This window comes from Parasteatoda tepidariorum, chromosome 3 (genome assembly GCF_043381705.1).
Source record: "Parasteatoda tepidariorum isolate YZ-2023 chromosome 3, CAS_Ptep_4.0, whole genome shotgun sequence".
NCBI lineage: Eukaryota > Metazoa > Arthropoda > Arachnida > Araneae > Theridiidae > Parasteatoda > Parasteatoda tepidariorum.
The window spans coordinates 98150127-98175164 of NC_092206.1; positions in this window are offsets into that span (position 1 = coordinate 98150127).

A 25038-nucleotide genomic window follows, 5' to 3' on the forward strand; every position below is an offset into this window, starting at 1 on the left:
TTTTTTTTTCTAGTAGAGGATAGTCTACTTTACTCGTCTGTCAATTAATACTAATAATATATTGGATTTTTTGTTAGTTAAAAATAGTTAATTAAAAAATGTTACAATTGACCCCCCTCTCCCTTATACATTGCAAATATTTATTATCTCGAGAAGATTCGGGAATAGTAGAATTTGTCAGTATGTTTTGTTTTATCACGTTTTTACTCGGCTGGAAGCAAAAAAAAAAAAAAAAAANAAAAAAAAAAAAAAAAAAAAAAAAAAAAAAAAAAAAAAATAATAATCTGTTGTGATTGGAAGTTTGTCAAGTTTTGGAGTTAAGGAGTTATGCTGTTGGGATTGTGGGACTGCACGCGTGTTTTGTACGATTGTATATATGATGGTTGCTGATTCACATAGAAAAGAAGTAAAGAAAAAAAGGCATATCTCTTCATTTGTGTTTGGAAAGTATCACTTTGTATTGTCCCTTGTTTTAAAAACTATCATGTAAAGATTAATATTTATCTTTTTTCATTTGTCCGAGATAGTAAATTGATGGTAAGTTAAATGCTTTCTACACATAAGAAAAATTAAAATTTGAACTTAAAACTTGTGTATTATGTGTTGTTTTATTTTCTGGTATTTATAAATAAAATTAAAAAAATAGGGTGATTTTTTCCATTTTTCTTCTTCAAAAAAATTGGCAAAGAAAGCAGTTAAAATTCACATTGCAAGACTATCATGTATAGTTAGCCTATCGAAACAAATAACGACGTAGTGCAAATNTGAAAAACAATAAAACCAATTTCGATCCTACAAATTTCTTTTTTCATTATTAGGCCAGAAATATAAATAGCAACCCTCGTAGTTAGCCTATCGAAACAAATAACGACGTAGTGTAAATCATTAATTTGAAAGTTTAGATTATTAAAACGTATCGGTAGTTAAAATCATTATAAATCAAATTTATTAAAACAAGAATCAAAGTTGAATGCATAAATGTGCCTACTTGATTAATTACAAAAGTAAAATCTTACACAAAATCAGGAAGAGGTGAGAGGTATATTTAGACAACCAAGCGATAAAATATGAATCTTCATTAAGTATTCACTGGCTGAAGTCGCAGATGTTTAAGTGCTGCCTCTAGTGGTTTTTATTAAAAGGGGAAATATTTTTTCATCGAATTTTTCATGGCACCCCCCGAAAAGATGCTATTTGGTATAAAAATAATATTTGGAAAGTTTCAGCTCAACAAAATAAAAAACACACCCCATTTTCAATCATTAAATGTTGAAAAAAACGCGATTTTTTTTTTTCTAGAATATTGCACAATTTTTCGATAAAATCAGAATGGGTGATTGAATGAATACAAATTTTGACTCATTTTATAGATAATGCTTTTAACTTTATCTATCATACATGAAACTTCGTTGCAAAACGAACAGATCAAATGATACATGCGTTTTGTTTATAACCATAACAGTAAAATCAACTTTCAAAATTGTCTTTAAAAAAACTCTGAAAATTTTGCTAACTACCGTAAAATGACTCAAGTAAAACAAATACCAAAGATTTTTCTTCTATATTTGAAAAAACCATATTCGGGACTGACATATTGAAATGATTTTTTTTAACGTTTTTAAAAGATCTTTCGTAAATGACTCTTTTAAAAACCCCACCAGATGGATTTACCATAAATAACAAGATCAAATGTAATAGATATGAACGAAATAATTTACTGCGATTTATAAATAATCTCCTTTTTATTGCAAAAAAAATCTCATTATTCGTTGTTACCATACGAAGACAAAGAACAGTAATAATAATTTTTGCAGATGTAACTTTTAAGAAGAGATTTATATTAATTTCACTATTTTCTTGTCTTGCCTTTTTTTAGCGAATATCTTCTTTCTGCTTAATATCTTGAAGAATAATGTCAAAAAAAAGTAAAAGTTTGAATTTAACTTGAAATGATCATACTATAAATGATGGTAAAATAACCGACAGCAGTTTTCTCAGCCAGTTAACCGTAAAGTTAACTGTAAATTTTTTTTATCTTTACGGTTTTGAAGCCGTTTACAATTAGTACGATTTAAAACCATGAATACAAATAATACGTTTTTTCTTTCCATTTGCCATTAGCATGGCGTAAAAAAGAACTTTAACCGGAGATTAGAGTTAGTTCAGCAGCTTTATGTTGCTGCCATTTATGCGTGAATGTGAATTTCGTATTCTAACAGCCCAAGGGTCACTAATTCGGGAGTGCGGGAAATTCTTCATGCATTGAAAGGAATGGAGGAAAAGTTGTTGCGTCAAGGCAGGGACTCAAACCCTTGTCCTGTCAGTCATAAGATTGGCAGATTAGCCTTCTCGCATATAATATGTACCCATCTGCAAGGAGCTAAGTGGTTTTATTAGGTGGGTCTAGTTCAGGGATGGGCAAACTACGGCCCGCGGGCCAACTGTGGCCCGCCGGAAGATTTTATTCGGCCCGCGGATAGAGTTTTTATTTGCCGATCAGTGGCAAATATAAACAATATACATCCATTTTCTTGTCGACAAAGTTTAAAATTATTTCTGTTTTTCCTTTTTTTTTTACTTTCTCTATTTTTGTTCTACAAAACATAAATTGATGGAATCAGCACAGACAGTTTCAATTGGTAAAATGTTGAGAGCAGAAGTACTTTACAGAATAGCCATAGATTGGCTCCAACTAGCGTTTGTCTTTCTCGAGGAGCTGACTTATGGAATCTAATATAGGTAAATTGTACTTCACATTTGGCAGACTGCGAATTTTACGCTCCGAAGAGCGGACAATCTAACAATCATCTGAAGCATTTGTTTCTAAATATGCCAAATTTTACAAATCATTACCAAAAGTTAGTTTCCAAAATTTAGTATTTCATGCCTAGAAAATCAGTGCTATGTTTGCTTAATCTTATATATGTGAACAAGAGTTTTCAACAGTGAACCTTAGAAAAAATCATTTCAGAAATAGACTAACAGAAAAGCATTTAGCCTTGTTCCTTAAAATAAGCAAATGTCACTTCAAACCTTAATATAAGGAACTTTTAAAAATTAAATCACAATTTCCTTCATCTAACTAAATATTTAAATTAAAACTTGCATATCGCGTTTTTTCTTAAATTTTGAAGTTTTTACTTGGCCCACCAAACATTTTTTTTCTTGATTTTTGGCCCTCGACCAAAAACGTTTGCCCATCCCTGGTCTAGTTGGTAAGAAAAAATTCTGGTTGCTTAACCTTATTAGATGAAAGCAGTTAATAAACGGTTTTTATCACAAACAGTTTGAATATCATTTTCTTTATGGTTGTTTAACTGTTTCGTCTGAATATGGTAAAGAAAAATATTTATATTGAATCATTTTTTCCAACACATTTCTAACGGTACAAGCAAACGCGTTAATATAGAATTTGAAAATTTTATCTTTACTGTTTAAAGATATTCGTGTAAGAATATGGAGAAGAGAAACAATATCTCTTTTATTCATCGTTTCACAATACATTTATTTAGTTTAAACGAGTGAAATAAGTTAAGACTTTAAAAATCTGTGGAAAAATACAACAGGGTAAACTCAAATAGTATTCTGCTTTTAAAATCTCTACATTCAATTACTTTATTGTTTTATTCCACAATAAATACAATGATGGCAATGCAGTCTTTTTATTAAAAAAAAAAAAACGTGCTAAATTTTTCTATTCTCTCTCTGAGATATAAAGTAAAGAGTTTTGCGTTGAAATGAATATTTCTAAATAAATAATTGGCACGTAAAAGTTCCAAAATAAAAGTATCAAATTAACTGTAGATAAAGTGAAAGTACGTAAAAATAATGGAACTCCTTAATAAACGGTTAGGGGATGAGAATGGAGCTAAGAATTAGTAAAATATTTTGCATAATGAAAGTTTTGGGCATTTATTCTTTCAAATATATTTGAAATTTTTTTCCATATTTATCTTTTTCCATATATTTGAAAATTGTTTTTATGTAAACGGTATTCAGAAATAAAAAAAGCATGTTTTTATTATTGAAATTATTCACACATTACTTATTATGAAAATGATCTAAAAATATACGACTTTTTTCAGAACTCTTGCTTGCTTGAATTTTCCGTAGTATAATTATTTTAATTATGCAAACTAGAATGATAAAATTCCTGAACATCTATTCTACAAATGATGTTATTGTCTTAAAATTGTCCTAGAAATAAAAAAATCGCTAATTTTGAGATATTTGATGCACACAATATTTTCTACAAAAATATGCGAAAACCACTAACATTTGCCCAATTATCTATTATTTTACTATTATTTGATACTATTTACTATTACTGTACTATTATTTTAATTATGCAATAAAACTAGAATAATAAAATTTCTAAACCTATTCTCCAAATGATATATGTTCTTCCCTTTGAGAAATATTAATACAATTTTAGTCACGAAAATAAAATCACAAGTTAAGCATTTCATACATTATTTACCAAACACGCAGAGTTAATGTTAGTTTTTATTATTTTATAATTAATCACCATTAATGTATTAAATTATTCTATAAACTTGTATTTATTTAAAAAACATCTTCCCAAGTAAAATCTCTTTTTTAATAATTGCTTCAGAAATTTCTTAAAATTTTCCCAGTAATGAAAAGTTTGTTAATTCTGAAGTAATTGGTGCACACAATAGTTTCTACAAAAATGCGCAAAAAGCCACAAACATTTGCACAATTAATAATGAACACCACTAATCTACATAATTATTTTGAATTATACATTAAACTTATATTTGTTCCGACAGGATAAGTAATATAAATTATTACCATAATTGATATCTAGTTTTTATGATTCAAAATATTTATTTGAAAATTTATTGAAGAGAAAAAACATGAACTTCTATTTATATAGAAGTAAATCACATTCTACTTCCAATAGAAATGTTCAAAAAAATACTAAGATTATCCAATGAATAATTCATTATATGACTTCTAAAATGTAATTCACAGATGGTTTGAATATCATCTTTATTTAGAAAGGTTTTCTAAAAAGAGGATCCCTTGAGTCTTTATTTCGAAAAGCATCTAAAATTTTTGACACCAACTTTTATCACAATTAAGTTTCAAAAACGTGACTACATCATTTACTACGCGATTCATCTCTCAGTAATACAAGAAATCAAATTTCCGTAAAAAATAAGCAAACATTTGCTTAAGAAGAACTTAAAGTAATGAATGCATAAACTGCGTCTTGGGAAATTAAGAAAACTGTTCTTTTTTCTTCCTTATTTTCACATAAAAAATTTAATATAAATAATATTTTAAGTTGATAATCATTACAAGGTTTGAAAAAGAATTTCCAGAGACTAATTTATAAATAATTAAATTAACTTTAAGAATAGGTATAACTTAAAAAATTGTGCAGAAGGCAAAACATAAAATATATCCTATATATAACAGCAATGGTATTAATTATAAATATCGATAGAAAATGCAAGTCGCTAACTGAAAGAAAATATTTTTACAAAACTTTAATTAAGTCCTTCTTCAGATACTAAATAAATATAATTAATTGTAACTAGGTAGTTTAACTATAATTTATAATAAATTTATATTAATATATGAAACAAAACAGTTTTAAACAATAATTGACTTCAGTTTTAATCTGGTTGATACCATTCTTCTCATCCTGAAAAATGTAAATTATCAATAAATTAGTAGGCGAAATCATGCATAAAATGAAGCAAAGACTTGCACCATTAGAATTAATAAAGCTAAAATAATTCCTTTATCTATTTATTTATTATTATTTCTTTATCTTCCAATTTCTTTACGTTATTAGATAAAGAAAACTACATTTTTACTATTTAATTCCAATAAAATGAAGATTAGTTTCATTTAGTAACATTAGGCATGATGTTGTTGCTCAAGGCCAGTTCATAATAGTCAAAATTTGCAACAATCAAGCGATTTTCGCAAGTACTTATCCCTTACGCGAGACTATAGAAAACTTTTTTTCATAATATCTGTATTAAATCTACACCGATAATACCAGTAATTCAAGCATAATAGTATGATTATATTTTCAATTTTGATCTTTTTTTTACCTTTTCGGTATATAGTACTTGCAATTATTTCAATTAGTATCTATTACAAGTACTAATAAGCGCATAGCGGGAGTCAATTATAGCATTTCGATTTCTTGCATTTTTCCTAAACGGATAAGGAAATAACGGAACTTAGAGCGGATAAGCTCAGGGGATCAGACCCCTCCCCTCCCAATGATGTGACCGGGTTCGATACTAGGGATGGCTTGGCTATACAAATTCCGCACCCTGCTGGCACCGACTCCAGTGATAACGTTAAATATCCTCAGTGGTTTACAAAACGAGGGTTAGAATCCCCTTGCCGCTAGGCTAACCGTGGGAGATTTTCGAGATTTTTGCCGCCATGTAACGCAAATCTGGGTTAGTTTCATCAAAAAGTCCTAGAAAGGCAAATTTCTCCTAATACTCAATTAAGGAGTTCTCTTGTTATCTGGATTGGGTTCAAAATTGTAAGGTTACGGTGTTGAGCATTAGTAGTCGTAATTTCAAAAATCGGGTCGGCAGTTCAACGACTGTTATAGTAAGCATATTGATTTCTAAATTAAATATTTTTTTTTTTTTGAGAAATAAAAATTTCTTTTGAGAAAGATTATTTTAAAACAATGGAAAATATGTAAGAAAGAGAACGCAACTACACGCACAGTTTCGGGATAGATTCTTTAAACTTTTGTGGGAGGAAATAAGTAAATGGGAATTTTATTCTCTTTCTTTTCAAACTGATAAAAACTTTTTCTTCCATGTCTCCCTTCTGGTGATAAAAATTCTTTTATCTTTATTCCCCCTTCCTTTTCCACCAACCACCAGAACGGAAACTTTTCGTTCTAAATGGACATCAACTTCTACAATATTTTAAATGAATAAAAGAACTGAAAAAACTTTTGAAACTTATACAAGTTTAAAATAGGGATATAGATCTTTCGAGAAGTCATTTTTGGTGATTCTATTATTGTTATCTATTAGCCAAGTTGAAAATATTTATGAAGTGGTTTATTTTTAAAATATTTTAAAATATTTTGTCTTTAAAATCGATATTTGAAATAAAAAGGCTAATCAAGAAAATGCTAAAGGATTACACAGGATATTAAGGACAAAAAAGCATACTTTCTCTAATTTGGTTTTAGTATAATAAAATATTTACTTTCTTTACATTTTAATCATATAAAAACAGTATTTGAAAAATATTTTACAAATTTATCCCTCCACTTCAAATACGAAAAAACTGATCTGCTCACAAAGAATTGACAGAGATTGCTTTAAAATGAAAACTCCTCATTGGTCAAAAATCAAAATAAATAAAGAAAAGAAAATTAATTTTCCAAATATACATAAAAGTGTTATGAATATGACCCTTTTCCACTTTCTGATTGTTCAGAAAAATCACATGACATGATTTTTAAGAGGCAATAAACATTTTAGAGTCTTTGGCTATCATTAACATAAAATTAATAAATAGTATTTACCTGCAATGTTTTTATTTATACCTTATTTCAATGTTTTTACTAGCAATGTTTATTGAACATTCCTTGTCAATATTATTCTCTATAATAATAACATCATATGTTTTGATTATTCATCAAAATTAAAAGCAATTAAAAACTTGAAACTGAAAGTGTTGTTCCATAATTAAATCTAATTAGTTCGTATATTAGTTTATTACGCAATATTTTATGATAATGATGTTTTAGTTACCGTTTACAATAACTTTACGGTGAATAATTTGCATTTCCTTACATACTTTCGAGATTACTAAGCATTACTTATTTTTAAATTAGTTATATCTACTTTTGAAATACATTTTACGAAAAACTTTGCTCAGTCAAAATATGCAGGTTGCAATATTGAAAACAAGACAATTCTTCAAAATTCTAAAGTAATGATATGAATAAAGTTTTTTCTACTATTGCTAATAATCTATTTGATGAAAAATATTTGATCAGTTCTTATAATAACCAAAAAGCAAAGAAAAAAAGATTTTTGAAACTAATTGTATTGAGAACGATGCAAAATGATTAGATTAAAAAATTTTCCCTTCGAAGTCGGAAACTAAATTTGTGAAACCAATTTTGTCTTAATACAATAAAAAAAAATGAAATATTTTAGTTGAATATCTTGCATCTGAAATTGCAAAGTTAACAGAATAAAGTTATTAGATTTAAATTTTGTCCCATTTGAATTCAATACTAAATCTATAGAACTAATTTTGTCTTAATACAATAAAAAAATTTAATATCTCAATTAAACAGTTTATAGTTGAAGTTGCAATTGTAACAAAAATATAATCAGATTTAAATTTTTTCCCATTTAAATTGGAAACTATGTCTGAGGAACAAATTTTATCTTAACACAATGAAAAAATTTAATTTTCTTATTTAAATAATTTGTGACTGAAATTGCAATGGTAACGAAACAAATATATTATATTTTAATTTCGTCCCTAGAATCGGGGAAACTAAATCTGAGGAACCGATTTTGTCTTAATATAACAAAAAAGAAAAAAAAATTGAAATGTTTTCATTTATTAGTTTTATTTGAATAGTTTGCACATGAAATTGAAATAGTAACAAAAATATTATCTAAATGTTTTCCCCATTTGAATCGGAAAATAAATATGTGGAACAAATTTTAGTCTTAATACAATTAAAAGAATTGGAAATCTCATAATTTAATAGTTTTTTTAAAAAATTTTAATGCTATGATCTGTTTAAAGAATCAAAAATGATAAGGATGCAATCATAAGGGTTGATGAGTCTAATGGAACAAAAATGACATCGTAGCAATCATGGGGGCTGCTGAGCAAAGCGAGCAGAGGGTTGAGTCCTTGATATGGAATGAAAAAGCAAATATATACAATTAGTAGGTGGATATAGCTGATGATTGAATGATGAATTTAATAAAAATTGAAATGTGAATTTTCGGCTCAGTTATAGGCCGATAAGTAAGAATTTGCGGAAAATCTGACTATATATTGCTTTTTAAAATAAGTTAGTTATTTTCAAAGAAAAAAAAAACGTCTCTTTCAAAGCTAGTCAAAATTGAGTTTTGATAAGACTTTTTTTTGTTCTATTTTTTAAATCGGCTTGTCAAGTATAATGAGTTTCTAAAGAGTTTTATTCAAATTCAGTTAAAACCTTAGAAAAATATTCTTTACCTAGACAATTAAGTAAAAAATTTAAAATTTAGATATTTTTAACTGAAAGAACCCATAAAAACTAATAAGTTCATCATCATAGAAAAATAAGTAGAATTTTTTAAAAAAAAGGAAGTTGTTCTATTTAAAATAAAAGCAAAAGCCATATTTTATTTAATTCAGTTGCCATATTTTATTTAATTGCAATTTACACTAAATTTGGTACACACCAATTTATTTCAAACCAAATAGTGCACATTTATTTAATTTAAATAAGTTAATAATAAGGAGGAGTCAAAATACTAGAAATATGCTTTCATAGTTAAAAAAAAACAAATTAGCAAATTACAGTTATAGGAAAATATTCTTAAAAAGTTCAAATGATGAATTATGATTTTAAAGAAAAAAGTCAATATTATTAATGCTATATTTATTATTTGGAGAACATGAGTTAACATCTATTTGGCATATTATTAAGCCAAACTTTTGCACATGCTTATTAATATATTGCAGATAATATTTTAAGTGACTGAATCAAACATACAATGACTTTATTTAAACAAGCATAATTTCTGTTCGACGTATTTTGATTCATTTCGCACAAAATAATAGGGCACTCGTAATCTGAAATATAAGATCACAATATTTTAGCGACACGGAGAAAAAAAATTCCGTTAAAATTACCGTACTGTATGATAATTACGTTTCTGGTTAAAAAAAGTCTCCTGATTCTGGTTAATAAAACCAAAAGTATGCGGTATTTAAACGGTTTATCGGCAGTTTCTCCGTTCAAAGGGTAACGGTTTATAAAAAATGCTGGCTTCCAAAATCATATTTCTTATTACAAACATTTAGTAAAGAAATTCTAATCGCTAATAAGAGTATTTTATGCCATGCTCTAAGGCATCATGTTAAAATTACCAAATTTCACCACAATTGTCATATTATATCTAATATTATGAAACCATATTTAATTGTTAATTTTACCAAATTATTTCAAAAGCCTTTCGGTAAATAATACCGAGCATTTTTGTATTCCCATGGAGCTACAAATATGGTAAGTTTTACCATATTCTGGTATTTTCGCTCATACCCTTTTTTTTGCAGTAGGATAGTGGTCAAAACTTAATACTATTTATTTTACTTTTTGTTTATTCGGCCATATATCAGGAGTCGTTTAATTAAATCACCTTAAAATTTGTTTGTTCTAACTGATTCATACGAACGAGAGCAAAAGTTAAAATATTTTTTTTCATTATTTAATCGCTTTTTTAAAGTTATGATTTGAAACTTAAGTTTGATTTGATTTACGCTGGTTACGTTTGATTTGAAACTTATACAAAATTTTATATCGGTGCAAACAATGTAATTTAAATGAAAAATATTTATCTTTGAGCGACATTTTTCAAATACTTACCTAAAACGAAAATTTAAATATAAATAAGATGATTTAGTTTATTGTTCGTAAGATAATCAATTGATTTAGATTTCGAATTTTATCATTTGTGCATTGCACTTGCATAGTTAAAAATGATATTAAACGTTTTTATTAAAATTTTGAAATCTTTGATCACTTTATTAATTAACAGATTTAACTGATTCAGCGTTGAGTTGTTTTTTAGAAAAAAGAATAACAGAGTTCGCTCTTTAAAAGCGCCTTCGGTCCAGTTTACGGGTAACGAAAATCGTGGCACTTTGAAAAGCGGAGGGTCAAGGGATAGGGCGTTCTCTCCCCATATGAAGTACCGTAGGTTCGAATTCAAGCGGTAGCTGGTTGATGTGAATTCTGTACAAGAGTTGCACCGACCGCAGTGCTGCCATAAACTATCCTCATTGGTTAACGGATCATGGGGTTAGAATCCCCTTGCTATCGGACTTACTATGGGAGGTTTTCATGGTTTCCTTCTCTATGTAAAGCTAGTGTGGATGAGTTCCATAAAAAAACTTCCACATAGGAAAATTTCTTCCAAGACCTGATCCAGGAGTTCCCTTATTTTCTGGATTGGGTTCAAAATTTCAAGGTTACAGAGTTGAACATTGGTAGTCTTAAACTCATAATTGAGTTGGCTGTTCAACAACGGTTAAAAAATAAATTCGTTTTACTTTCTCCTAGGTACGAGCAAAGGACATTCTCCATTCGTAACGCTGTATCGGCGAAGGTCAATTCCTCAAATCATCTATAATATATGTGCTGAGTGCATAAGAATATGATCATTAGTCCCGTTTTTAATTTAGTGCACTGCACAATAAAAATGGACGCAGTACAAAATTCTGGATCAAATTACGGTAAAAAGTACTGCTGTAAGTACAGGATCTGTAACGTCAATGTTACCGTAAAATTATATACCGTAATCTTTACATTAATGTTTATTTAATTACACTAGTTCACTGATTTTACTGTAAATATTACAGATAAACTTACAGTATATCATATTATTTGATCCGTAAAATTTCACGATAAAAAGTACCGGCACTCAAGTTGCCAGTACTTTTTACCATAATTTGATCCGGAGTATCTGACAGCGTGCAATCTTAATAGCTTTTAATATGGACTAAGAAGAAAGATACTTCATAATTTTTGTGTTTTGCTAAAAAATGCAATTTTTTCTGATAATCACTTAGCATTAAGAAACTTAATTTTTAAATGCTTTTAAAATGCACTTTATATTAATTTCAAAGTTTTCACTTACTGCTTTCACAATGAATGGGCAATTTAAATTAAAAATGGAGCAAATGCTGTTCGTTGCCTATCGCTTTTGTAGCCCATGATGGATCCTCATTCTTTAAAGTTATATTTGTATATTTCTATACATTTTACCTACTTGTACATCAAACATTTCTAAATCTGTTTCATGTGATATTCGATGATGAGAACGGAAATCAAACGACATTCAGATCATCATCATCATCTTCTATTTTCCATGGAAACTCACTCGAGTGGTTCGATTTCCCTGAAAAATTCTTTTTAAAGAATCAATAGATTCGGATTATTCTTTTCCGCCCTTTGATGATGGAATTACAGTTCCTTGGATTTGTACTCTTCTCAAATTTGTGATCGATTTCAATAGACCTCGAAATATATATTTTTTTTTCAAACTAAATTATTCGACTGAAATAAAATATTTCAAATTCAATTGATCTACATGCTAAAGCTTTTGTTCAATTGTGCTTGAAATGTATATTTTCATTCAACTGTGGGTGCTTAAATTTGATACTTTGTAAATACATCAATGCGATGGTTCATAATACGATATCTTCTTTAAAAAATTGAGATTTGAATATCATAAATATTATGATGATCTTCATTATTAAATTAATCCATGTTACCCATGGAAATTGTTTAGAATAGGTCAAATTTAGAAGAAGAAAAAAAGTTGTGCTACTTTAAAAACTTATACACATTAAAAATACGCAAAATTTTTTAACTACAGGATAGTGCTAAACTATTTGAATGCGTAAGCTTTAAATAAATTATTACTCCTTTAAGTATCCCTTTTTTTGTTTACTTTTTTACTGGTGTTGAATAGCCAGCAAATTTTTGGGTTCACGGCTGTCACGTATGACTAAGTAGCTTTGTTATATTAAATGCAGCGTAGAAGAATTACAACGTATTAAATGCATAGTCCCGTTAGACGTGGTGGCTCAGGAGATAAGGCGCTGACCAACAAATTAGGTTACTCTGATTCAAATTCCAGCGATGGCTAGTTGGTAGGAATTCTGCATTCGGTTCGCAGCAATCGCAGCGCTGCGTAAAATATTCCCACTGGTATGCGGATCATATGGGTTAGTGTACTCTTGCTGTCGAACTATCCATAGGAGGCTTTCGTAGTTTTCCTCTCCGTGTAATGCAAATGCAAATTTTTTTCTCCATCAAAAAGTCTTCATTAAAAGCTAGTTCCTGATGCTTGATCCAGGAGTTTCCTTGTCGTTTAATCTGGGTTCAAAATTACAAGATTACGGAGTTGAACATTGATAGCTGTAAACTCAGAATTGGGTCGACTGTTTAACGCTGGGTTATAAAATGAAATGAAAAGGAAAGTCTTGGATCAAGCATCGGGACAAACTAGCCTTTTTGGAGTACTTCAATCTGACCGCATTACATGGAGAGAAAACTCAAACCTATTATCAAGCCTATGATCTGTCAGGCTTTCAGATTAATTTACGTCAGTACAGAAGTCAGTGGAATTTGTGTCGACTAAATCTGTCTATCTCTGGGATTCAAACATAGTTCGCTTCATTGAGCTCAGTTTTTTTTTAATTTAAAAAATGTAAAATTATTTATTGTCTTCCAGAATGCTTATTTTGAAATAATTTAACTCTTTTGAATTTTTTTAAATTCATACTGATTTAAACTAAACTATTAATTGTTTTTCAACATTTTAGTGCCTTTAGTAAATATGATTGTGCACTTCTTTTCTAAATTAAAAGAAAAAATTATATAACATATCTAAATATGTGCAAAAAAGATTAATTTTTAGAATTTATGACAATGTAAGTAAGAATTAATTTCTATTTAAAATAAAGAAAAAAATTGTTTAATGAAAAAGAGAAATGTGAAGATAAATGATTCAAAAAATTTAAGAAAAATAATGTTAAGTTAAAAAAAGAAAATCAAAAATTCTATTATCATATAAAGTAGACTTAAAATGGAAAATGGAAATAAATTAGATAGCAAATAGTATTCAATTCAACTTAAATAACATTTAAAAACTCTTTTATTTGAAATAAAATATACGAATGAAGAAAATTAAAATATTTCTTCTTTATTATTTCTCATGCTTGAAAATTTTATTGAACCTTCATAAGCTTTTCTATTTTAATTTCATACTTCAAATTTAATTCGACTCTTTTTTCGTTACAAAAAAAACTGTATCATCACAAAATAGAAAAATTGTATTTTATTTACTTCGCCGTCATATACTAAAACATGATTTGCAATGTATTAATATTAAAAATAAAATGACCTGTAATTTTAAGTTAATGGATGTAATTTTATTTGGATAGTTCTAAAAATATTTTTACCTGTTTGACTTAATTATATATTTACATATTTTAATTTTATCTACATAAAGTATGAGATTTAAATATTTTGACGATGCATTGTTAGAATTTTCAGTCTAAAATTATGATAAAATAATTGGCAACAGTCTGTCCATCCGATTTACCGTAAAGTTTACGGTAAAGAAAACTATTTACCTTTATGATTTTGAAACAGTTTACAACTATTATAATTTCAAAACCGTAAGCAAGACGATTAACTGGACATAGCTAGGGTTTTCGTTAGGTAATGGGCGTTGGAGAGTGCAGGGCACAAATTGAGGAGTTCAGATCATTGGAAACTCTTCATATGTTGAATGGAATGGACGAAATATTGTGGTGTCAACGCTAGGACTTGAGTCCCGGTTCGGTCTGTTATGAGATTGACAGATAAGCGCTTTCGGTTACTTATATATATAACTCAGTTGCAAGGAACTAAGTGGTTTAATTAGGTGGTTTACCGTATTAGGTGAAAGCAGTTATTAATTGGCTTATTTTCTCACTGTTAACAATTTGATTATCATTATCATCTTATTTATGGTAATTTGACTGTTTTGTTTGAATATTGGTAAAATAACAATTAAATAAATTGCTGTTTGAGCATTTTTTCTGAGAAATTTCTTACAGTTTGGAGTTAGTCCTAACAAAAAAATAATTATATTAAAAATATTATATTTTTTATTTATATTTTGCATAAATATCAATTGTATGTAAAAAAGACAATCACCGCACAATAACGCTTCATAAAGTCACCTTAATTAATTCCGAAATAATTTCATTCTGAATAACGAGTGATCTTACAATGGGATTCTTAAAATTCAAATATTCGAAAATTAAACTTTTTGAATTTTTATACATCATAACTTTTTTAAAAACTTAAATTTGACTCAATTTTACTTAAATTTGACTCAAATCTTAGTTGTTATCGTTTAAGAACCTTACGATTACTTAAGAACTTTCAACATATTAACCACTTAAGAGCTTTACAATTATTGCTTACTTCAGAACCTTAGAATGTCAAATCTTTTTGTCAATATATTATTAAATATTTTAATTAATTATGTACGGAAAAAACTTTTATGTGTAAGAATAAAACTTAAACTATGGTCTGCACTAATTAATTTGAACACATTGTCTTAATTAATTCTTACACGAAGAAAAAATCCAGGTAAAAATACCACTCTGTATAGTAATAACATTTCTTGGAAAAAAACTATAATTCTAGAATTAAAACCAAAACATCGTATATATAAACTCTTCATTTGGTAATTTTGTTTGGTTAATATGGTAACTACTATTCGATAATTCTACTTTCCAAAATTTTAACTCTTATTATCGAACATTTAGTAAAATATACGCAATTGAAAAGTAAGTTTAACCGAATAAATGGTTTTTATGCCTTGATCTAAAAAATTATGATAAAACTAATAAACTTTGTCACATTTACTACATTTTATCACATATTTTCACATTCTCTTTGGTTAAAAGTTTTGGTGTTCCCATACAGCTAGAAACATGGTAAATTTAACCATCCATATTCTGGTAATTTTGACCATATTTTTTTTTTCCTCAGTGCCTTTACGAATCATGAAGTTACTATTAAAATTCTGATAATAAATAATAGTTTTTTCACGGAAAGCGCTTTTCACACTGTTGTTTATATGTAAAACATTTACCTTGTGTACAGTTTCAAATATTTCAGGAGAAAAAAGATCAAAATACCCACTGACAGGAATATACATTTGTAGATTTTAAAAGCGTTTTTCTCAAAACATAGGGAAAAAATGCAAAAGTTTATTTAGTCCGAGCAGGTAATTTATAACATTATAAATTTTTTTCAATAACACCTTTTTAATTTCCATTTATATAGTACAAATGTAAACTTAAGGTAATGTAAAATAATAGTTTAACCGACCTGTCCATAGTATATTCTCTAGAGATATGTAAAGAAAGCATTATTTGTAAAATTTCAGGAGTTTTGAACAAAAGTACTTTGAAACAATGTATTTAGAATGAAGGAAAAATAAGAGAAAAATTAGTTTTGAGGACAAGAAAAAAAAAAGAAAAGAAAAAGACACAATTATCAATTCAATGAATCCTTTTTTAAAATCATTATAATTTCTAATCTATTTGATATAGAAATGAAACTCAACCGATTTTCGAAAAAGGCAAGTTCATGGTTTGATTTTAGATAAAAAAAACAACAGAAAAGTGATATTTTGTCGGAATTAGATTAAAAAAGGTAGTTGGGTACTAAAAACCTTATTTTTCATTTTTATTTATTTTACTAATTTATTTATTTATTTGTTGTAAAATAATCTTTGTTTTAAGCTAAAAGGGACTATTTAAGTCTATAATAAATGGCAAATCCGTAGCAAAAACAAATAATCTGGTCATGTTTTTATTACAGAAATTGCTTCCATTTTCGGTATTTGAGCACTTTTTGTTACTTTTTTACGTGCACTGCTGTGATAAAATCCATAACAAATTACTTTAATAGTATATACCTTAAAAACGAAATTTTTTTAGTGCCAACTTTACAGAAACTTATAATGGAAAGTATCCTTTTTACTAAAAAAAACTTTAATCTTCTACGCAATTTATCATACTCATGTAAATAAAATATATAAGCAATTTTACTTGTTTACATTAAAAGACAAAAAATATGTTGTCTTAAAAGAAAAAGGAAAAAATAATCCCCTTCTTATCAGCCATTATACGAACAGCTTCCTTTTAGAAGAAGTAAACATAAAACTTTTTTTTCCTTCTCTATCTTTTAAAAGAATGTATTATATTCGTAACAAAACTTTACTTTTAGTTTTTAAAGAAATACTTGTAAAGCTATTGACTTAGTTATTTAAGAGAGAGTAATGTGAAAGCATTAATTACTAAAGTGTTAATGTAGAAATTGTGATACAGTGTTATGCACTTCTTTATATCATCCTTTGTACAAAACATGTGCTAAAAATTTGCCGGAAATAATATATACTCAGTTTGTACAAATACATTGCAAGGATATTCATTATGGTAGTATTAATGTAGTATTGCAATTTTGATATAGTGTTTAAGTCTATACATTTGTTTATTATCATATTTTTCTACTAAAAATGGTGTTAAAAATGCACCAAACCAATATGTAATATATTACACAAATACTTTGCAAAGATGTTCATTACGGTAGTACTGAAATTATGACATAGTGTTTATGCTTATATATTTTCTTTGTACCATATTTTGTTCTAAATATGGTGTTAAAAAAGTGCCAAATATGTACACATATTGTACAAATACGAAGATTCCTTACAGTAGTTTAATTGTAGCACTGAATTTTAGATAGAGTGCTTCTGTTTATAAATTTCTTTAGAATCATATTTCATACTAAACGTGGTGTTAAAAAAGCCCCGAACCTAGTTTTTGTCCGTATTGTACAAAAAAGTTGTAAAGATAGTCATTACGTTAGTGTTAATGTAGCATTGGATTTGGGATACAGTGTTTGTGTTTATATATTTCTTTAGTATCACATTTTGTACTTAACACGGTTTTAAAAAAAGCGAACTTAATATGTACTCTTATTGTATAATCATGTTTCAAAAATATTAACTGGTGTTAATGTAGCGCTGAAATTGTAATTTAGTGTATATATTTTTTTACAATTCCTTAGAGTCATATTTTGTATTAAACATGGTGTTAAAAAAGTGCCGATTTTAATTTTTACCTATATTGTAATTTGAACCCCTATTGTACAAGTAAGTTGTTAAGATATACATTACGGTAGTGATAATGCATAGTGTTCGTGTTTATATATTTCTTTAGAACCATAATTTGTACTTCGAAATGCCCCGAATTTATTATGTATCCATATTATTCAAATAAACTGAGAATTATTTTTTTTCTAAAATTATCATATTTATAAGTCAAAAGAAAGTCTCAAAATGCTGCAGAAGCGTTTTTATTTACTTTCTAGAGTTTAAGAAGGATTTTTTTTGGGATAATCATTATTAAATGTTTTCTTCTTCATTTCCTGAAAGTTTTATAAGCATTTGGAAACATATATTTTCAAGAGGTTTAATTTCAAGTGTGATTTTTTAAATTTTTTAAAAATTTTAAAATAACTACAATATTTCAACAATTTTTGTAAATATTACATCAACGGTTCCAAATGGTTTCAAAAATATTGCAACAACTGGGTGTAAAAATTGATCGATTTCAAAATTTAATTTAAGTAAAATGGAAGAAGATAGAAAAGTAGACTTTCCTACGTTCTTCTTAGGAAATATCTTGCTTTATTCTCCCCAAATAATTTTTATAACAAGCATTGAACAGCCAACACATTTCTGAGTTTACGAATATCAATGTTCAACTCCATAGCCTTGTAGTTTTGAACCCAACTTAGAAGACAAGAAAGCTCCTGGATCAAGATTTGAGACAAACTTACCTTTCCTTCGTAGAGGACTTTTTGATAGAACTGACCCGCCTATTTGAGTTACATGGGGAGGAAAACCAAGCTGGGTAAGTCCAACAGACAGGGGATTCCACCCTATGATCCGTCCACCACTGAAGATATTTAACGTCATGACTGTGATTGATGTGAGCTAGGAGAAGCATCCGTATCAACCAGCCACCTCTGGGATTCAAACCTACTTCACCTCATTGGAAGGCAAGCGCTCCATTCCCTGAGCCACCATGACTCTCTCCAAATATTTAAATTAATTACAAAATTCGACAATTCGTTTAACTGAGAAAACAATTAAACAATATTTTTAAATTAGCAACTTTTTGCATCAATTTCGTGATGCTGTTTGAGGACAAAATTAGCAGGCACTTGCATAAATATTTAAGTTGTAATGGTCTAATTCTGGTCATGTTACTATTAATGATAAAACACCATAAGTATTTTCTAAAAGCAAGGTACACATTTGAGAAAAGCAGATGTGGGAAATAGCTGTACTTAACGAAAGTTATCCGATAATTACACTGTAAATAATACCAAATCGAATTCCGATATAATGTACCGACACTTTGCATCTATGAAATCCCCTGTACCTTAATATACGTTTTTACCGGAAAATATTATACAGTATTTTTTACAGTAATGATTATTTAGTTAGAGTGATTCAGTGATTTCATGATAATTTTCACTGTAAAAATTACGATATATCAGATATTTTTGATTAATATGTTCCGTTAAAAATCGGTTTTACGATAAGAAGTACCGGCATCTAAAGTGCCACTACTTTTTACCGTAATTTGATGATGGATTTTTTTTACAGTGTATTAGAATTGAGACATAAGAAACAATTCACAAGTTAGAAAATACAAAATCTCCCACAGGCAACACCCTTTCTACAGGCATTGTTTAGTTTTTGGAACTAGTTTCAACCCTTTTGTTACCACCACATTTTGGCGAAACTTATTTGAAAAATCACGGATTATTTTAAATTTTTATTTTTAGAATTCTATGTTGTTTTTGGACGGATTTTATGGAGCTTTATATTAATTCCAATCACATGGACGAATTTTGTAAAAAACCAAAAAAGCTGAAAATGGAAATCCAAATATGTTATGTGCAAAAACACTTTTTAAATATTTGAAATAATACCTAGAATATGAGCAAGAAAAAAGTGTAAGTATGAAGCATTTATCCAAAAAATGTTATCAAAATCTTAATAAAGATATCTATGCGTGATTTTATTTATTTATTTAAAATGTTTGAGCATAAATCCCAATGAGTGATTTTAAAAATACGCGAATACGAATCTCGACATTTAATTTTAAAATCGCGTAAATACGAATCTCGATGATTGATTTTAAAATCGCATGAATATGAATCTCGATGTTCGATTTTAAAATAACCCAAATGCGAATCTCGATATTTGGTTTCAAAGTCGCGTGAAAACGAATCTCGACATTTAATTTTAAAATTGCGTAAATACGAATCTCGATGATTGATTTTAAAATCGCGTGAATAGGATTTCAAAGTAATATAATNCGCATGAATATGAATCTCGATGTTCGATTTTAAAATAACCTAAACGCGAATCTCGATATTTGGTTTTAAAGTCTCGTGAAAACGAATCTCGACATTTAATTTTGAAATTGCGTAAATGCGAATCTCGATGATTGATTTTAAAATCGCAGTAATAAGAATCTCGATATTCGATTTTAAAATAACCTCAATGCGAATCTCGATATTTGGTTTCAAGGTCGCGTGAAAACGAATCTCTACATTTAATTTTAAAATTGCGTAAATACGAATCTCGATGATTGATTTTAAGATCGCGTGAATAGGATTTCAAATTTCAAAGTAATATAATTTTTAAGCCATTTGAACTCATATCATAATTGTGACTTTTAAATCTTGTGAATACAAAACATATATANTTTTTAGTTATTTACAGTCAAAGCAGCATGATTAACGAGTCCAGTTTCGGCATAATCTTTTATTTTACTAAACGAAGGTGAAATAGCAGTTTCACCCCTCTCCAGACGGAGATGGGGGGTGACCCATATCCCGTCTAAGCTGACGGATTTTATTTAAGCATGATAAACAACAAAAAGCCACGCAAAAACATTCGGTCCTGCGTTATATAGGATGATTAAAAAGAGTAAAAAGTCCAGTCATATGCCTTTTTTGTATTCTTACGCCTCATCAAATTTATTTATTACTCATTAGCAAATCGTTTAATCTTTCCTTATATGGAAGTGAAAGATCTTAAAATAACTTCTCTTTTGAAATATAAATCTAATTATTATTCATTGGCATGTTTTTAGCCTTGAAGTCCCAAAATAGAATTTCTACCCTTATCCTTTGCCAAAGATATTTTATGAAAACGAATGAAGTTTTAATGCTTTTATTAATACAAAAATATTTAATTTTTGTATTACATATATATATATCTATATCTATCTATCTATATATATATATATATTGTTCTTTATTCAAACACGGCAATAGGTAAACAAACGATTATAAAATAAAATCTGAAGCAGAACATTTGAGACTTATTTTTTTGTAAATAAAATATTTAATTTCGAATGCTTGATTATTAACGACAAAATGCACTGTAATAAATAATATTATAACAAGCCTTTTTTCTCCGAAAACATGAAGAAAAGAAGAAAGATCATAAGCTGCATTCCCCAAAGGGCATAAGTCGGTCTGAAAGATATATTTAGATAAAATAATGTTCTTCTTTTTTTTTTCTAGTCATTAACTGCTAGAGTGTCACTTAAAATGGCTTTCTTAAGGATCCGTAAATAAAAGTAATGATAAATGATACGTATCAAAGCAATTTTATTTTGAGGGTTAGCTTTAAAAAATAATTTTTATAATAAATTCTTTTTTTCCATAATTCTTTTTTATTTTTCTTTTGCTTTTCAATTTAGTAGCATACTGTGCAACAACTATAAGCACATTTATGTTTTAAAATAAACCTATTTTTTTTATTTATCCCGAATTATAATTGATATTAGACAGATAAAAAAATGCTATGTTAATAAGGAAATACTATGAAATGAAATTTGTAAACTCTAGATTCACGTATCTTATTTGAATTGCTCTATACTCTGTTTAAGTTAAGAAAAAACCATTCTCCCTATGGAGAGAGCCTATTTGCATCTAAGTGCACGCCAAATGAATGATGAGTTCCAAGCGTAATCGCCAACTCTTTAAACGACGTTGCAAAACCTTCTTCTTGCTTGCTTTTTGAAGTCGTATAAAATGAGGAAAATAAAACTTATTGAATCAAAACTATTGTATTGTTAATAAGAACTATTAAAAATGATATCTGAAAATAGTAATAAATATACACCTTTTTCTTCGTATTTAAAGAAACTGATGAGAGAATAATAAATATTGTTGTGATAATAAATATAAATATTGTATTCTTGCAGACGATTTTCTTCTACAGCAAAACAAAATTTAAAAAAAAAATTCTTTACATCGCATTTGATTTGTTAATAGCATATCAGCATAAGACGTGCTAGTTTTAGTGGTCTAATCAAATCTAATGATCTTGCAAAGTCATATTGCTCTTTTTTAAGAATGAAAATGTTCTTACTATTTATGGAAATATGTCTAGGATTCCAGTAAGGCTACGGAACTACAACACTTTTTTATTAATTCTATGATATATATCATAAAAGATAGCATGAATTAAATTTCTATATGACGAGCTTTACTTTTAAAAGCTTTTTCATTGTTTTGAAAGTATATTTATATAATTTGATAATGAAATAAAACGAAACTATGTGCTGTCGCTGCTATGTTTATATCACAACGATCTTTTTCTTAACTTGCAATGGAGTGTGGGGGCGAAAAAGGCTAAATTCATTTCGTAATAAAAGAGATATTATCCTAATTTTGATGTCAAAACTTTTATATTGTTTAAAAAAAGGAAAATATAATAATGAAAAGAAAATACAACGTCAGAAAAAAGATATAGTGGTGAGGGAAAAAAGCGGCATTTATAAAAAATATGTGAGCAAAACATTGATTTAGCTTACTTAAATAATTATAATAATGAATAAAATACAATATGTTTAAATGGAGAATTCTCCTGTCTTTGAAATTAAAATTTTGTACGGTTTGAAAAAGATTAAAAATACAATGTTGAGGAGAAAATAAAAGCAATTAAATAAAGCGTGATGATATCATTCAATTAACTTACTTAAATTCATATATTGAGGGATAAAACTGATTATATTTGACAATAAAGGGAAAACTATCTTGATATTGGTATTAAAAACTTTTACACGGCTTAAAAAAGAAAAGAAAATGCAATTTTGAAAAGAATTTAAAAGGTTGAAAATAAAACAAAATTTAAAGAAATGTCTTAGCGGAATATTCAATTAGCTAACTTAAATTTCTAATATATTTAAAGGAAGAATTAGTTATTAAAACTTTTACATGGCTTAAAAAAATAATAAAAAATACTATGTTAAAGCGAAAATATAATGTTAAAAGGAAAGTACAATATTAAAAATTAAATAAAATGTTGAAAGGAAAATAAAATGCTGAAATTAAAATACAATATTGAAAAGAAAATACAATTTAAACAAATATGCAAACGCATCATTCAATTAGCTGATTAATATTATTGCATTGTTTAAATCCTTCACTGGTTTTAATTTTCTTTTCTTTTATCAATACAAATTCTTGTAATTCAATCTAATGTATTATGCAGTATTGAGTGTTTTCAAACAAATAATGCTTGTTATTACACATAATAATTCCCACTGAAATTCAGTTTATTCAAGTTATTATTAGCACAACTATTATTCTTTATTTATTTATATATAAAAAAAGAATAATTACTATGCCAGATGACAAAAAGCTTAGGAAAAGAAAAATAGAGAAACTGTTCACGAATCTTTTGTTTATCGTTAGGCGACGAAGAAAAGTTTTCTCTTTACACAAGAAGTACATACTTACAAAACGAATCGTCTTTTCGTACTTTATTGAAGGCAGGAATACCATTAGGCAATAATGCAATATCCTCTATTGAGGAAGAATAATTAAATATAGCAGCTGTCAAGAGGGTTTCAATGCTAACAAATGAACATTTTCAACCAAACAAATCATATAAAAGATTTAGTTACGATGAATAATGGTGAGTTGAAGCATTACAACTATTTCCAGTAGAAAAAAAATATTTCACATTTAGTTTTGTCTGACATCCTATTGATCACGACTTAAGTAAATAGCGTAATCTAAATTTATATATAATTAGATGAACAAGATGAAGCTTGTAGTAAATAATAATCATCTACAAAATTTGCTGCTTACTGTTTATTTGTTAATGACTAATTTGTTTTGTTTATTTTCAAATAATTTGATATTATAAAGCATTATAAATGACCTCGTGGTAAGTAAGATACAAATCATTCAACTAACGCCTCTAACCATTAACACTGCTTTTCGAAGCTCTGTCGAAAAGGAAAATAAAAAAGCCATAGTTTAGGTGCTTTATACTTGAAGCAGTGCGAGGAGTTTAAACTAAATATATAATCTTGTCGTGAAGAATTATCTGGGCTTTAGAACAGACAAATTACTTAAATATTTTAAAAGTAATTAAACTTTTTTTAAAAAAGCCAATTTGGCAAAATTTTTCTTCCTAGATGAGAATTATCAAAATCACTTCCTTATTCTCAGTTTTTAGCAAATGTTTTATGAGCCCAGATAATGCAACATTGGAGTAAGTTTTTAAATATTAAAAAATTAGACAGCAAACGCTTTTCATTTTCACAAAATTGTGGCTTTTCTCCACATTGACGTTTTGTGCAAATTTCAAACTAAGTGCTTTCTATCTAAGCTCCGGCTTTAGATAGTCTAAACTTGACCTAACAGTCATGAGCAACAGCTGCAAACTAACAGCAGTTTTAAAAATAGTATATTATTCGCAAAAAAAAAAAGGCACCACTTCATAATACGGCGGAGCCTTCGTTAAACAGTCTTAACAGACATGGTAGGAATGCCATGTATAATTTCAACCCTGATCACGTGACTTGAGCTGCTTACATTAATATAATACACTAAATAAATTATATACCTGATTATAAACTCTTATGCACAACATCAGTGGTGAGCATATATGGCAACGTTACTTTTAAAAAGTAACGAGTAAAAGTACAAGTATTTTTTGAAAAAGTATCGAGTAAAAAGTAAAAAGTTCTTATTTTAAAAAGTAACGAGCAAAAAGTACAAGTAAAAGTACAAGTACTAAACAAAAAAAGTAACGATTTAAAAGTACATTTCTAGGAAATCGAAAATTCAAAGTA